This window comes from Lactuca sativa, chromosome 4 (assembly GCF_002870075.4).
Source record: "Lactuca sativa cultivar Salinas chromosome 4, Lsat_Salinas_v11, whole genome shotgun sequence".
NCBI lineage: Eukaryota > Viridiplantae > Streptophyta > Magnoliopsida > Asterales > Asteraceae > Lactuca > Lactuca sativa.
The window spans coordinates 91,392,830-91,408,190 of record NC_056626.2 but is presented as its reverse complement, the minus strand read 5'-3'; positions in this window follow the sequence as shown (position 1 = coordinate 91,408,190).

Genomic DNA, 15,361 nt, shown 5'->3' with positions numbered 1-15,361 from the left:
TAGGTCCTTAAGAGTTAGGGTTTGAGTGAAATCCTTCAAGCAAGGGTATTATCGGGTAAAGTTGGAAAATTTCTGTATAAAAGGTCATTTCCAGGGTCAATTCGAAGTTTAGAGTTGGGATCTGAAGTATAAGGCTTAACCTTAGCTCATCAGACTGAGGGAATCGGCGAGTCCAGGAAGGGACTCGACGAGTCAAGGTGGTTTATCCCATTTCTGTATGGATGTAATTGACGAGTCCGAGGAGTGACTCTACGAGTTGATGGGATAAGTCGCGACCTTGAGTAGCCAAGATACTCGACGATTCAGGCGTTGAATCGACGAGTTGGGTCACTAATTCATGATTCTGAGTTTTGGAACTCAACAAGTTGATGGAGCAACTCGACAAGTTGAGTCAACTCGGTGCGTTGACTTTAACCATTGACTTTCACCTTGTCCAGACTTGATCTAGCTTGGCCTTTGAGGGTGTTTTTGGTCTAAGTGTTATTTTGGTATTGATAGCTCGGAGAGCCGAAGGAGAAACAGTTCGGGAGTTGCCGGTTAGTAGTTAGAGGAGTATCAACAGGACTTAAATAGTGCGAGGTGAGTCTCCTTACTGATTGTATGCGTCGAAGGCACCAATGCCGGCCCATTTGGTTTATGTATGGTAGGAAGACCCGGGGGTTAGCCCTAGGCAATATGTATAAAAGACCAGGAGGTGGCTCCTGGCACTCTCTATGTTATAATGTATGGTAGGAAGACCCAGGGGTTAGCCTTAGGCATTATGTATGAAAGCCCAGGAGGTGGCTCCTAGCACCCTATACACTATTATGTATGAAAGACCAGGAGGTGGCTCCTGGCACACTGTATGCTAAATGGTTAAGTAGAGTAGTATGTATGCTAGTTGACTTTGTTATGTTTGCATGGAAGACCAGGAGGTGGCTCTTGACACTTGTCTGTAAGACCGAGGGGGTGACCCCAGGCTTGGAAAGAAAGACCACGTGGCGGCTCGTGGCATAATGGCAAGACTGGGTTCGGCACATAGCAACTTATTTGATATATGACATATATGTATGGCTCATAGTATGTATGGATCATTGGATATGTATGGTATGTGGTATTTGGGGGAACTCACTAAGCTTCGTGCTTACGGTTTTTAGTTTTGGTTCCAAGTACTTCATTTTCAAAAGAAAGGAGCCAACTCGATCGCAGCGCATTGCACTATGTTTCCACACAAGAGATCTTTGGGATTGCACTCTAATATTGTTTTATGATAATATGTTTTGATTATTGACACTTGAGTTTTGTCATGAGATGTTATTATGGATGTTTTTATACTTATGGTTTTATAATAACTTTTTTAAAAATGAAAATTTTGGCCTTGAATTTTGGGATATTACACATCAATCCTCAGAAGTGGGTAACAGTTATTCACGGTTAGCTTATTCAACTCCAGTTAGTCAATACACATCCTAGGGATGTTATTCGGGTCGGAACCATACCGAACCGACCCAAACCCGAATAAACCGAAACCGAATAAAGGTAATTGCATGAATCGAAAACTGAACCGATTAACCAATACGTGTTCGGTTCGGTTCGGGTATTAATCGGTTCGGTTCTGATATGAGTGACGAGGACAAAAGTGTGAATCATGATTTTGATTTCTGTTGATCTGAGAAAGGGAAAGAGGAATGCTTATTCGGGTCGAGTATTTAGAACCGAATAAACTCTTATTTGGGTAACTCAAACCGAATAACCCGACAACTGAATAAGCATAATATAGATACCCAAAACCCGAATCAAATTGCTTATTTGGGCCTAATTCGGTTTGGTTTGGTTTAGGTTTTCGGGCCAAATTCTCATCCCTAACATATCATGGTGAACCACCCTTCTTCTTCACAAACAAAATCGGTGCTCCCCATAGAGAGCTGCTCGGACGAATAAAACCCTTGTCTAGCAGTTCCTAAAGCTGCATAGACAACACTTGCATCTCTTACGGTGCCTTGGCTATCAGAGCCGCACCAGGAACCATATCAATCCGAAACTCCACCTACCTCTCGCGAGGCACTCCTGGTAAGTCCTTAGGAATCACATCAGGGAAATCTCGAACAATAGGCACTCCACTCAACCCTATTGTACCCTCAACTCTGGTGTCTGCGACAGAAGCTAGGAATCCATAACAACCTTGCTGAAGATATCTCCTGGATATCGCATCTGAACAGAGAGCCAGTCCATGCGAAGCTCTCTCGCCAGGGATAACCAGTTCTCCCCCACTTGGGGTTCGAACTCTCACCAACTGCCTCTCGCAGTTAATCATGGCCTCATTGGGGCCCAACCAATCCAACCCAATAATAACTTCGATCCTATCAAGGGAATAAGCACCATGTCAATAAATTATCTCTCACTAAACAGATTTAGGAGACACCGGTGATGAAGCCACAAAACACTCATAGTACGGTCATCCTCAATCTCAAACTTTAGATGAAAATCCAAAGTCCCGGGAGCATCAAAAAACTTCTTGCTAAGTGCACGAGGTACAAAGGATCAGGTAGCAACTGAATCAAACAGAACATGAGTGGTCATACCATTGACCAAAAAGGTCCCTATACAAGATCAAAGTAATCGTAAGCATAAAAAGGAAATCAATAAAAGGTAAAGCTAAAACATATACCAGTAACCACATCTGGTGTTGCACGGGCGTTATCGGTGGTCAACTGAAGTGTCCTGCTCTTCACCACAAGAGTCTCCGCCTTGCCCTAGCGGCCATTAGTAATCCTTCATGTGGCTGGCGCAGGCGCCGCCAAAACTCCTCCTGATAATCTTGGACAATCAACCTTTTATTGTCGATATGATTGCAATGGAATAAAATCAATGCGCACCGGGGCAATCCCTACTCATATGACCGGTCTGCCCACACATGTAACAACCCTAACTCGTTGACTGACACGCCCCACTATGATACTTTCCACACTTGTTGCAGCAGCCTCAACCTTACTGGCCCCTAGAATGCGAATCAGAAACCTTAGGCTTCTTGGCCTAGCCCACGACAGTCTGCACCTACTCCTGCTTGTGCTTCGAACGAAGCTCAAGCTCAATCTCCCACTCACGAGCCCTCTCAATCATATCATTCAGGGTCTTGCATCCCTAAAAGCTCAAAAAATCATTGATATCATCTTTCAACATGTCATGATACCTCGTCTTCTTCATCTCCTCATCTGAAACGTACTGCGGAACCAATAGAGCCCTTTCTCGGAACATGGTGGTGATCTATGTCACAGTCTTGGTAGTGTAGCGAAGGTCCTCGAACTCCCTCGACAGTCGATGTACCTCAATATCCGGTGCAAACTCCCTCTGGAATCTCTGAACAAAATTCTCCCAGGCAATCACTGCCACTGTCGCAGTCCCAACAGCTCGGGTAACATCCTCCTACCAATCTCATGCTTTGTCCCTCAGTAGGCAGGATACAAATCCCATATTTTCCTCCTCAGTGCCAAATCTTGTAAGCTGAGCATTCTCCACGTCAATGATCCAACAACGGCTAGCGATTGGGTCCTTTGCCCAAAAGAACTCAGGAGCTTCAGAAGCCTTGACCTCCCGAAATGAGGGAGCTCGAGCTCCAATATGAGCCGCAAAAATCTCGGCTCTAAAAGTCCTAAGCCTCTTATCCATCAAATCTAAAATCCCCTCTTTAATGGTACCTAACAACACAGGGGTAGCATCCAAGATACCACGAGTAACCTCAGTCGAAATGAATTCGTGCAGACGCTCATCAATCGGTTTTGTGCCTGAGCTTGAATCTGAAATATAACTAGAGCCATAACCTCCTCGAGTGATCATCACCATCCTTTAAACTAAAACACAAAATATAAACCATTAGAAAGGATTAGAGGGGATTCCTCTATACAGGCCTCCTTAGAGTTTCCAGATTTGCTCTTGTCTTAGGTACAGTCCTGTGCTTCTAGTAGTACGAGCCCAATACTACCTTTCACACCTACCTGTACCTTCCTCAAGGTCAATCCTGATTCCTCTGTGACCACACTAAAACCATATACTAATTCTATGCTATAGTGCATACATATCCTAGACTCTCCTAGGAATTCTCAACTCCCACCACCTAAATATCAAGAACCTCAATCAACACTATTGGTTGCCTTACGCGTGCAAGTTATACAAAAAATGGGATCACATAGACTGCCAAATGATGATTCTACCCTAAGTCCACAACCAAACAAGAAACAAGAAATGAGGCTCAATAGATCATTCTAGGGCTATATAATCCTAATCGTCTACAACTTTGAAAGCATACACTTAACAAATAATTAAGCTGATATCAATTCCAAGTAATATATAACATCAAGCAAATCAGAAAATTCTATCATATGATCGCTGAAGGTATCCTTAGCCCTAATCTAGTATGCAATTCTCATATCATGCATACTACTTATAATACATAGGTATGGTTAATTTGGGAATCACTTACTTGAGCTCGGCTCATTGAACGCATCACAACCCTTTTTTAAAAGAATATTTTCAAAAACTTATTCTCTTTAGAAAAATATTTTTAGAAACTTATTTTCATTCATTTAAAATAAATTACCAATTCCTTAGTTTGAGTTCAGACATACTCGAGAGTGTGGCCGAATCCCTCAAACCAAGGCTCTGATACCAACTTGTAACGTCCCCAAAATAGTAATAAAAATTTTTCATTTTTATTTTACTTGAAAAATATCAAGTATTCATAAGAAACCAAACAAAGTAAGTTAAATAAGAGTTATTATCAGAGTACACATCAAAATCATAGGGAAAGTATGTGACACGGGTGGATGCAAAGCGATCAGGACGATCCCTTCCCTTTCATACTGAATGTACCCGAAACCACAAACAAATTATAAACATAAACTTAGTGAGCTTACCAAAATATGACATACAACATACATATAATATAACATCACATGGCTGTATCGGGTTTGTATCAACCCCTGGGTCCGTATCAACCCAAAATAACAACAAGTAGCTGTGTCAGTTCCGAATCAACCCTCGGGTCTGTATCAACCCCACATTCATAATGACACCAAGCCCAAATTAGCTAAATATATAAATAATACAATCACATCATACAAAATCATAAGACAACATACAATTTTACTTATACAATACAGTGGGTTGGCCTTGGTGCCTTCGACCCACTTAAGGTGGTAAGAAGACTCACCTCACAGATAGACGAAAAGCTAAAATGATATGCTAATCCGAAACCCACGCTACTGGTCTAGTTTACAAATAACAGTGACCAAAACTCAGACTGCCACTCAAATACCTAAAATACCTGTAGGTCAAACCCTAGTTATAATCCAATTCAAAGTTAACCGAGTCAGCCAAGCTAAATCGGTGAATATGCAAGGCGTACTCCTTACATAAATGGGGCGTACTGCATGGGGATCAGGGAGCTGACCATGTACGCACAAAGTACCCTAGGTACGCCCAGCATACGCGGCTGCTCTCCACTTGAGCCATTAAGTGCTTATTCATTAAGAATTTACGTCAAAAATCCAGATCTAGGCTCAAAAGATGTCCTTAACCATAAAGTTTCCAACTTTATGGTTTAACATCGCTATTAAGACCTTAGATCCCAAAACCCTAACTTCTTAACCCATTAAAACACTCTAGCAAATGCATGAGGAGAAACTAGTGACCAAAAGCACATTCTTATGACCTAACACCCCTTAAAACCACTGAAAGGACAACTCAAACGTCTTAAAGTACCTCCTACTCACAAGGATCAAGTTTGGGACAAAAAGGTGAAAACTTTAGGCTAGAACTAGATTCACAAGAAACATACACCAAGATTGAAGCTTTTTAGCTCCACAAGATGCACACTGAAGAGAAAATGCTGGTTCCAAAGCCTTGAGTGAAACACTACAACCTCAAGGTTCTTCCTTCTACTCTAAGGCTTCATGCTTCACAATGCACTCACACACTTTAGGATTTCAAAATGAGGAAGGGGGCTGAAGATAAGAGGGTGTATGAGTCCGTTAGGTGCTTAAATAGAGTGCAAACCCTAAAATTTAGGATTTTCACCCTGGATGCATACACCCCGTGTACTAGAATATGCTTAGCGTACTAGCACGTAACCTTGTACCCCTAGCATACTAAGGTGTACACCCAACATACTAAGCTACGTCCAGATTTTATGAAAATGTCATTAGGGACTATTGTTGCAAAAAAAAAAAAAAAAACACAATCCCAAGGGTTAAGAGTGAATAGTTGAAAATTAGATGTTACAAATTTAATCATTTAACCAACATTATCATCATCGTATAGGGTCTAAACCCTATTCCCTTGAAACCCAAGACCTTTACTTGATCCATTTAATCTCCACAATCCGAAAATAAGAAACTTCTCGAAACAGGATGTTACAACTCTCTCCCACTTCAATTATATTTCATCCTCGTAATTTTTTCTTACAACTTACTCTGCCACGCCCGACGACCCTGATGGACTTCATGAGTACCAATTATGACTGAGAAGTACCCCTCGCGCAGACGATTGACTTCTAACATTGTTATCCAAGCCCCAATCTTAATAGAGATCACAAATCCTGGTGAGAAATCGAACCTTAATCCTCTGGCCCTCTTCCAACCAAAGAAAATCCAACCACTCTGCCCAAAAACGTAAACCCTAAAACAATGCTTGGCCTCCAAACGACCAGAACCATCTTATATTAGTTTCATTAAACTCCGCTCCGCAACGTAAACCGAATGAATTCCTCGAACCCTAAATTACCATAAGGGTAACTGGTCCACATATATTCTAACCAATCACTGATGTCGAGGGTTTTGAAACTTAACACAAGGCGACTTCCACCACAAGTCTCAACCATTTATGTCAAACCAACATATAAATCACATCTTGTTAACCAAACATTCGCATTTTGATCTAACCGAGATCTTCCTAGTTCTGAACTGGCCTACCCATTAACTGACCAAGGCTATCCTAACCTTCTTGTCATCACGTCTCTAGTTTCCCTCCTGATCAAACTAAGGATGCCATCATCCACTGTCCCATAAACATTTTCTAGTCCGTTTCACTCTAGATGAATACTATCAGCCTAGTCGTAGTCTTAGATCACCCCGACCTCAAGTCAGCCTATAACCTTTCTCAGTCCCATGAATGTTGTGGCCTATCTACAGGGTCACCACCTAATAGTGCCATATTTATACACATTTTAGGCATTATTTTAATGCACAACATGCTATAATTTGGTTTATTACAAAGATATTTGGTACTTATAATGTTTAATTTTAATTTTGAAGAAAAAAATGGACATTCTCGAAAAAAGGACTGAAATCGACAAAATCTAGACACTTGCAAGAAGAGGAGCTAAAAAAGACACAAAAGAGGAAGTTGCTGGACATATCGACCCCTCGTTAGTATTTTGACCATATCCCATGACTTGTAACTATGATTAAGGCGATTCAATATGATATGAAAACTACTCAAAATTTCAGACGACTTTCATGTTTATGCCAAAATGTGAAATCCATCTCCCATGACATGGTGATCATCCACCTTGAAGTGGTAATGAAAACTTCGTGATCATTGAGCTAACTTAGAGAATACGACATTTAACAAAAGACCACGACGTGGTGCCTATTCACCATGTTGTGGTGGTCAGATTTTAGGGAAGTATATATATCCGAACGTTAAATCGATTTTAGGAGTTAGAGGCCTTAGGGCTGTGATTATTCACGAGGAAAAACCCTTCCAAGAACCCTGTAGGGAAGAATTCGACTAGAGATCAAAGGATAAAGAGACGGGAGCAAGGATTCACATCTACACATTCAGTTTTCTTAGTTTAATGTTGTTTAGCTTTCTTTACCTTTTGTTTTCAATTGTATTTATGGGCTAAAACCCTTGTTTTCATTTATATTATATGAACTCTTAATTACTATGTGATGATTTCTTGTTTGATGGGTTGTCGAAGTTAGCTTTAGCTTTAAATATTATTTGATAAAGCTAAATCTAGCTTGTTAAAGTTTCTATCTTTATTGCTTTGTCTCAAGATTGTGTAGTTAAACTGTAGTTTATTACATGAAATTGATTTACCTAGATATTTATGATCATTAAATTGTTAGAGCTAGTGATTAGTCATATCCTAGTATAGGTGATAAATTAGTTCGTTAATGGTGTTAGAGAGTAGTATTTGATCGTAATATTTTCTTGATTACTAGACTTGACCAAAGAATACTAATTTGTAGCTTCTATCATTTAGAGTCCAAATTACCTTTAAAATTAATTTAGTGTCCTTAACTTTCATGATCATTGGGTTAAAGTTATTGAATTAACTTATGCTAGTTAGCCTGGTCATGATGACTAGTAACTTTTATTTGGTAACTAACAGAATTAATCCATTGTCTTGAAATCAACCATAGGAAATAGGAAGGAATCGAAGCTAAGTGAAAGTATCTTTTATTATTGATTTAAAATTTTCTTTCTAGTTGTTTACTTTAGTAATTAGTTGAGTATTTTAATTAAGTTAATATGAACTTGTAAAATCAGATAAAACCCCCCACTTCTAGTTGTTTTTCTTAGTTTAACTTTTTGTAGTTATTTTATTAATTAACTATTGTTCCCTATGATCGACACCCGACTTACTTATTATTCTATGATCCGACTAGGTACACTGCCTATAAGTGCATAGTTAGTTAAGTTTTGTTAGGTTATAAATTTAAAAATTTATGGGTATACTTTATGCACATCACCACCCTTCCTGTAATGGTCAAACTCAACCTAGTGAAGGCTACGAGCCAAATTGTAGACTTACAACACTCCTACAAGTACCCATCTACCTAGTGAATACTACAGGCCACCCTACAGTCTTACAACACTTACACAACTGCCTACTAGCGTAGTGAATGATACGAGTCATATTGCTGTCTTAAAACACTTGTAGTCTTCTACCATCGCCTACCAATCTAGTGAATGCCACGGGCCACCCCGCTATCTTACAACACTTCTACCATTTCCAAAGACTAATGATCCGAGAATTAAAAGTCTCAATAAAATGACTACGGAGTCCTACCCATATGAATCTTACAGTTACTGGTTCACAATACATCGTGAACCATTAAAACGATAAGCTCACAGTATCATGCCGATCTTTTCGTCCTTACATAACTGGCATGAATACTCACGACCAACACCACATGGGTCTAAAGGTACTTCAACCATCAACCCACCGTCTTGCAGGAACCCAATCAACATCCCTCCAAATGCAATCAACATCTCTCCCAACGCAATATACATCCCTCTCAACACAACCCGAGCCTTACTTTCTATAATGCATAACTCATTTCACAGCACAGGCTGCTACCAATGCAAAAATAGACAAAAACCTGGTCACACACAACCAAAGAATGAGATGGGCGGTTGCACTCTTGTACCAATTCAAGAGCTGTAAACCAAATAAGAACAATGCCAATAACTAGAGCCAAGTGCTCTCATGCTATCATACTTAGTCCACATACAATCCTCATAGGTAAACACATAACTAGCCCTATATCTACTGCATTCCTTCTTCCTTACAATCTTACCCAAAAGGTGAGGTACCACTAAATTTAAACGAGATGACGAACCTCAACTGCTAACAGAAACATCCTCATGAATGGCCAAAACAAAGATCCCACACCTTGATTGAAACTGAAAAGATCCTACCAACACGTAACTAGCTCGATAAAGCTTTGAAGGTTATCCAGAAATGTTGTTAAAACCCTGGTCGGATCAATCCAAAATACCAACCCTTCCATCATGACACGCCAAAATTAGATTCTACGCAAATCCCAAGCCATGCCTGAAAAACTAAACAACCCTGCCTTGACATACGAACTTCCGATACTCAAGGACATCTACAAAAATCGAGCCCACTATGAACAATAATTCCACATCAAACAATTAAGGGTACCCAAAACAAGAAATCAAAATGTACAATGTACACATTTTGACGACAGATTGATGCATCCATTGAACTTTAACTGATAAAGTTTGAGACTTTCGAAGAACCTCAACTATTGATGATGAACATAAAGAACAACGATCGATAATGCATTGACAACTAATCGAATGATCTAATACACTGTTGAGCAGAACCCATGTGGAACTAAACATACCAAACTTTGAAGTTGATTTACTGATCAACAACTGCCCAACCTAGATTATAGATAGGAATCTTTACAACGAGCTGAAAAATCCCTCAACAATACATTCTCAACCTGAGCAACCCAAACGCCTCTTGCTCTATTCATCGACATTCCCGAATGGAACCACTGGCTACAATGATTTCCTTGTCTAACAGCTTCCTGCCGTGAAGACACCTCATGCATTCCTGAGTACATACATCTGATGGTAACGTGCTCTGCACCATTCAACCCAAACTGACATGGCTATTAAGGCTCAAACAGTCACCAGACCCATCCTCAGCTTGAACATCTATAACCGATAAACCGAAAAGGGCATGAGCACAATTCAATGAATCATGGTGCCAAACCATCCTATCTACCCCCAACCATCTCCTTAGAATCCATGAAATTTTCCTTGATTCGAGTACAAATCTTATGCTTTGTTTAGTATGTGCCCAATACTATCTTACACACATATCTGTACTTTCCTTAAGAATCATTTCAGATCCTCTAAGTAACTACTCATTTCCACTACCACCCGATCCAACCACATATACCCGTTCTTAAACGAATACACACCACTAACACCGTACCCGTTCCTCTAAGGCACTTTCTAGGCTCTCCTAGGATTTTCTACTCACCCTGCCATCAGCTGCTGAAGAACCTCTACTAACATCAACTAACTAATTTATGAATACAATTACATGCAACAAATGTAACACCCCAAATTCCAGATGTGCTGTTGAAGGACTTAAAGTGTAAATTGAGGAAAGGGACTCGACGAGTAGGCACGCTTACTCGCCGAGTCGGAGCGGGTTTGGGTTGCAAATTAAGTGACCAAATCGACGAGTTGGTGCTGGAATGAGATAACCCTAATTTTAGGGTTTGCACCCTATTTAAAGGACTTCATGTCCTTCTCCCAGTCTCCTATTCCCCCAGAGAGTTCCAGAAACCCTAATTTCCGTGAGCGTGAGCTTGGAGAGTGTTTGGAGCTTTGAGAAGTGAACTTTGTGAAGGAAACTTGTATATCAAGAGGCTAGCATCAAGGATTTCGTGTGGATCCAAAATCCATTCCAGCTTGGGGCATGTTTTGGGATGTAATAAGCTGTTACCTTAACCTTTTTCTTCTAGAATCATTCATATGTGGAGGCTTGGGATTTCTTTGGTTATTCATTAAGGGATTTTATTATGGGAGCTAGATCTGAAGCTGAAACTTTAGATCTGAACCTCTTTTGAGTCCTAAGTCCATAAAGTTTCCAGCTCTTGCAAGGATGAGACTCTCCTAAGGAGTAAATCTCCATTAGAAACTTAGATTAGTCATTTAGAGCCCCTAGGGCCTTGTATACACGTAAAGTTTGCAACTTTACGTGATAAACATGCACTAGAAGCTTGGATCTACAATATGGAGCCGCTGCATGGCTTAAAAAGCGTCTGTATGGATGATGGACTAAAGGGACTCGGCGAGTTGCATGGTCGACTCGGCGAGCCACATGAAGATGGCTATGTACTCGACGAGTTGGATGAACAACTCAACGAGCCTGTTGAAGATTGCCTTGGACTCGACGAGTCAAGATGCAGAACCCCAACCTCTTTTGGTTAAAGCCTTGAATTAAGGGAGTTGGTTGGCGACTCAGTGAGTTGGGCAAGATGGGACTTAGAGATCGTTGGACTCGACGAGTCTTGGGGCGACTCGGCGAGTTGAGTTGTGTTATGAGAGTTTTCTGGGTATGGGAACTCGGCGAGTCGACGGGAAGTTTGACTTTGACTGAGGACTTTGAATTTGACCAAGAGTTGACCAGTTTGACTTCCAAGGGTACTTTGGTAATATTGGCATTTATGGAATTGGTTCTTTGGTAGTGTTTTGTGGTGAAGATCGTGTCGGTGGTCGGAGTAGCTTGGTCTTATCTTTTCAGTCGGCAGTTGCGAGGTGAGTTATCCTCACTATACTAAGGGGTCTAAGGCACCAAGGTCGGCCTATTGGTGTTGGATTAGTGTCTAAGTCCATAACTATTTTGGTATGTACTTCACCCGATGGTGCATGGTCCTTTTGGGTTGCCTTCACCAAAGCAACTTGATAGGATGAATTATGGAGAGAAAGGATTAAATATGATTTATTAATATATTATGAGAATAATATATTAAAGGAGAAATCATATTGTTTAATTAATATTAGTCAAGAATTAATAAGAATTAAGTTTGTGACTAAAAGAGATTAATTAAACTTAAGGGACTGGAATTGTAATTATAAGATAATTGCAATTGGGCTATGGATTGCCTTATATTATAAGGTTGGATGAATTCTATGGGGGAACCCATTGGAAATCATCCAAGGCTTGCTAAGGAAGGAGTCCATGGGTTGCTTAGGGCTTAAGCATCCAAATTAGGGTTTCCTTGTTAGATAACCCTAATAGCCTCACTATATATAGAACCCTTATGCTCCAAAAACGTGGTGAACTTGTTCTCTAGGGTTTCTACATGTTTTTAAGAGCCTCCTTCTCTTCTCCTCTTCATCCTCTTGCTCTTGGTGTTTGTGAACCATTAGAGGAGTGACATTTGTGACTCTAAGCTTTCTAAAGTCAATACAAGAAGGATTTGAGATTGTTATTGCTACATAACAATCAAGGTATGCTCTAAACCCTAATTATATGTTATATTGATTATCATATGCTAGATCTAGGGTTTATAGTCTTGGATGAATTGCATGTACAATAGAGAAACCTAGATCCAAGCATTAGGGTTTGTATGAGCACATAGGATGTTCTTATGGCCAAAACCCATCAGTGGTATCAGAGCCTTGATTGGTTTCTATTGTATTGATGCTTTGTATGTTTGTTCAAGTTGAAAAATTCGATTTTTGTGAAACTGCCTGATGAACTCGGCGAGTCCCATTGTGGACTCGGCGAGTAGGCCCCTACTCGGCGAGTCCATATGGGTACTCGGCGAGTTCGAGCGTCAGAAAGAGGGGATTTCGGGATTTCTTTCTGTTTTACTCATGGATACTTGCCTTATCTGTTTTAGATCATTAAAATCCGATTTTATTCATATTTTTGAGTATATCCTTGATTAAACAAGAGATAATTACCAATTGATTAGATAATTACTTCCTTATATGATAAAGATTGGATTATATGTATTAATTGGGTAACTTATTTTGCACAAAATTGAAATTAGGTCAAATATAAATAATGATGAAATTAATTGTTTAATTTATATTATTTGTTATTTGATCCTTGTGTTATGAAAAGTTTCAATTTTCCCCTTTAGGTTTTATAGTTTAAATTTGAACTCAAAAGTTTAGTTTTGAAATTTAAATTGTTGAAACCCTAATGTTTTGAAAAAGGTTTCAAAACTTGCCCTCAAGTTTTGGAATTTAAATTTTGATTAAAAGTTTAATTTTGATGTATATTTAAATTCTAAACCTAATGTTTTGAAATGTTTCAAAACTTGCCCTCAAGTTTTGGAGTTTAAAAGTTGATTAAAAGTTTAATTTGGGAATGTTAAATTCTAAAACCCTAATATTGTTTTGAAAAGTTCAAATCACACCCTTATGGTTTTATTAATTAATTAAGGTGTATAATTAAAAGAGGTTTAATAAATCCATAAAAGTTTTGGTTTACAATTTAATTGAATTAAAAGTATAATTGTTAAATTTGACCACCTAGTATTTTAAAAGTGTAAAATACACCCTATACTATATATAACATTAAAAGTCTAACATTATATATATGTATGAGTAAAAGTCAGTCTTACCATTAGTAGGCCTCATTCACGAAGCTGGTCTATAAGGGGTGTTTAAGGAATTTGCCTATAAAATGGCGATTGAATAGGTATCCACTCTTACCCACCGCACTCTTGACTAGTGGAGGGTCGTTAGCCGAACGGGTAGGATAGGACAAAACCTTCCATTATAAGTATAATGAAGTACAAAAGTAACTAAATGTTTTACAAATTCCCAATCTTAGTTGCTTAGGCAAAAGTGAATTGATGCAACTCCGTGAAATTACACTTTGTGCCCTTGCGAAGACGTTAGTGGAGCGTGTGTGGTTTACCGGCACACTAAATGGTTCTAAGCAAAGGTAGCAAAGGGTGACTCAATGTTTGTCATAGTTCGGTGGAGCGTGTGTGGTTTACCGGCACATCGAATAGGTGACTGTAACATGTGAGGGCACCATGTAAGTTTGCATGGTTATTCACACCCGCTTTGTGATCCTCGGCATCCCAGTCACAAACTAGAGGGACATATCGAGATTTAAACATGACATTGAAATGTTCAATGAAATCTCAGAGGATCTAGGAGTTTTCATAGATTTAAAACTTAAATTTCTTTTTCGTTTTTCATGATGGAAATTAGTGAATCCTCATTCACTTACCTTCAAATATTCTGAAACTAGATTACGACATCCTTTTTCTAGGTTGTAGTGTATTGTGTTGGGTTAGTATCTCATTTGGGTGATTTACTAAGGACTCAATCAATCAACTAACTTGAATTCGTTTTCTGCTGTTTTGTAGATGTCAAAGTACGACAACTATGGTCTTCCCAAATCCCGTGGAACAAGCATTCCTCATGAAGATGATATTCCACGATTCAATCGAGGAACAAGAGATCATGCTTCACTTCCTCCACCTCCTCCAATTATTCTCCCTAACCCACAAGTTCGAAGGCTTGAAAAGTTGAAGCTCACTCAAGCCCTTTTGGCAAGTAAACATGAAGAGGGAAAGTCGGTGTGTGCACACGTCCTAGGGATGAAGTCACACATTGATAGGTAAAGAATTTTGGGATCTGTTGTCTGTGAGGAGATGGCTGTTGATTGGGTTCTTCAGTCATTTCCTAACTCATATAGTGAGTTCATTAGAGAGTACTATATGATGAACTGCGATGTGACCCTTGTAGATCTCACATATATGCTTATTGCTGCTGAATCAGCAATGGTTTGGCGCAATAGAAAAGCAAAGTTGATTGGTGAATCTGCCTTCAAGACCTCTGTGGATATAGGCAATGGCAACGAAAGACATGTCATGATCGAAGAGTTTGATCATAAGAGAAAGGCAATATCTGAAGTGGTTCCACATGCTGTTCCAAAAGAGTCAATTTGCTTTTATTGCCAAGAGAAAGGGCATTTGAGACGAAGCTGCCTTATTTACCTAAGAGATCTAAGAGATGGGAGAGTCAAAACGTATGGCTCTGCTTTAGATAAAATCCATTGACTAACTCT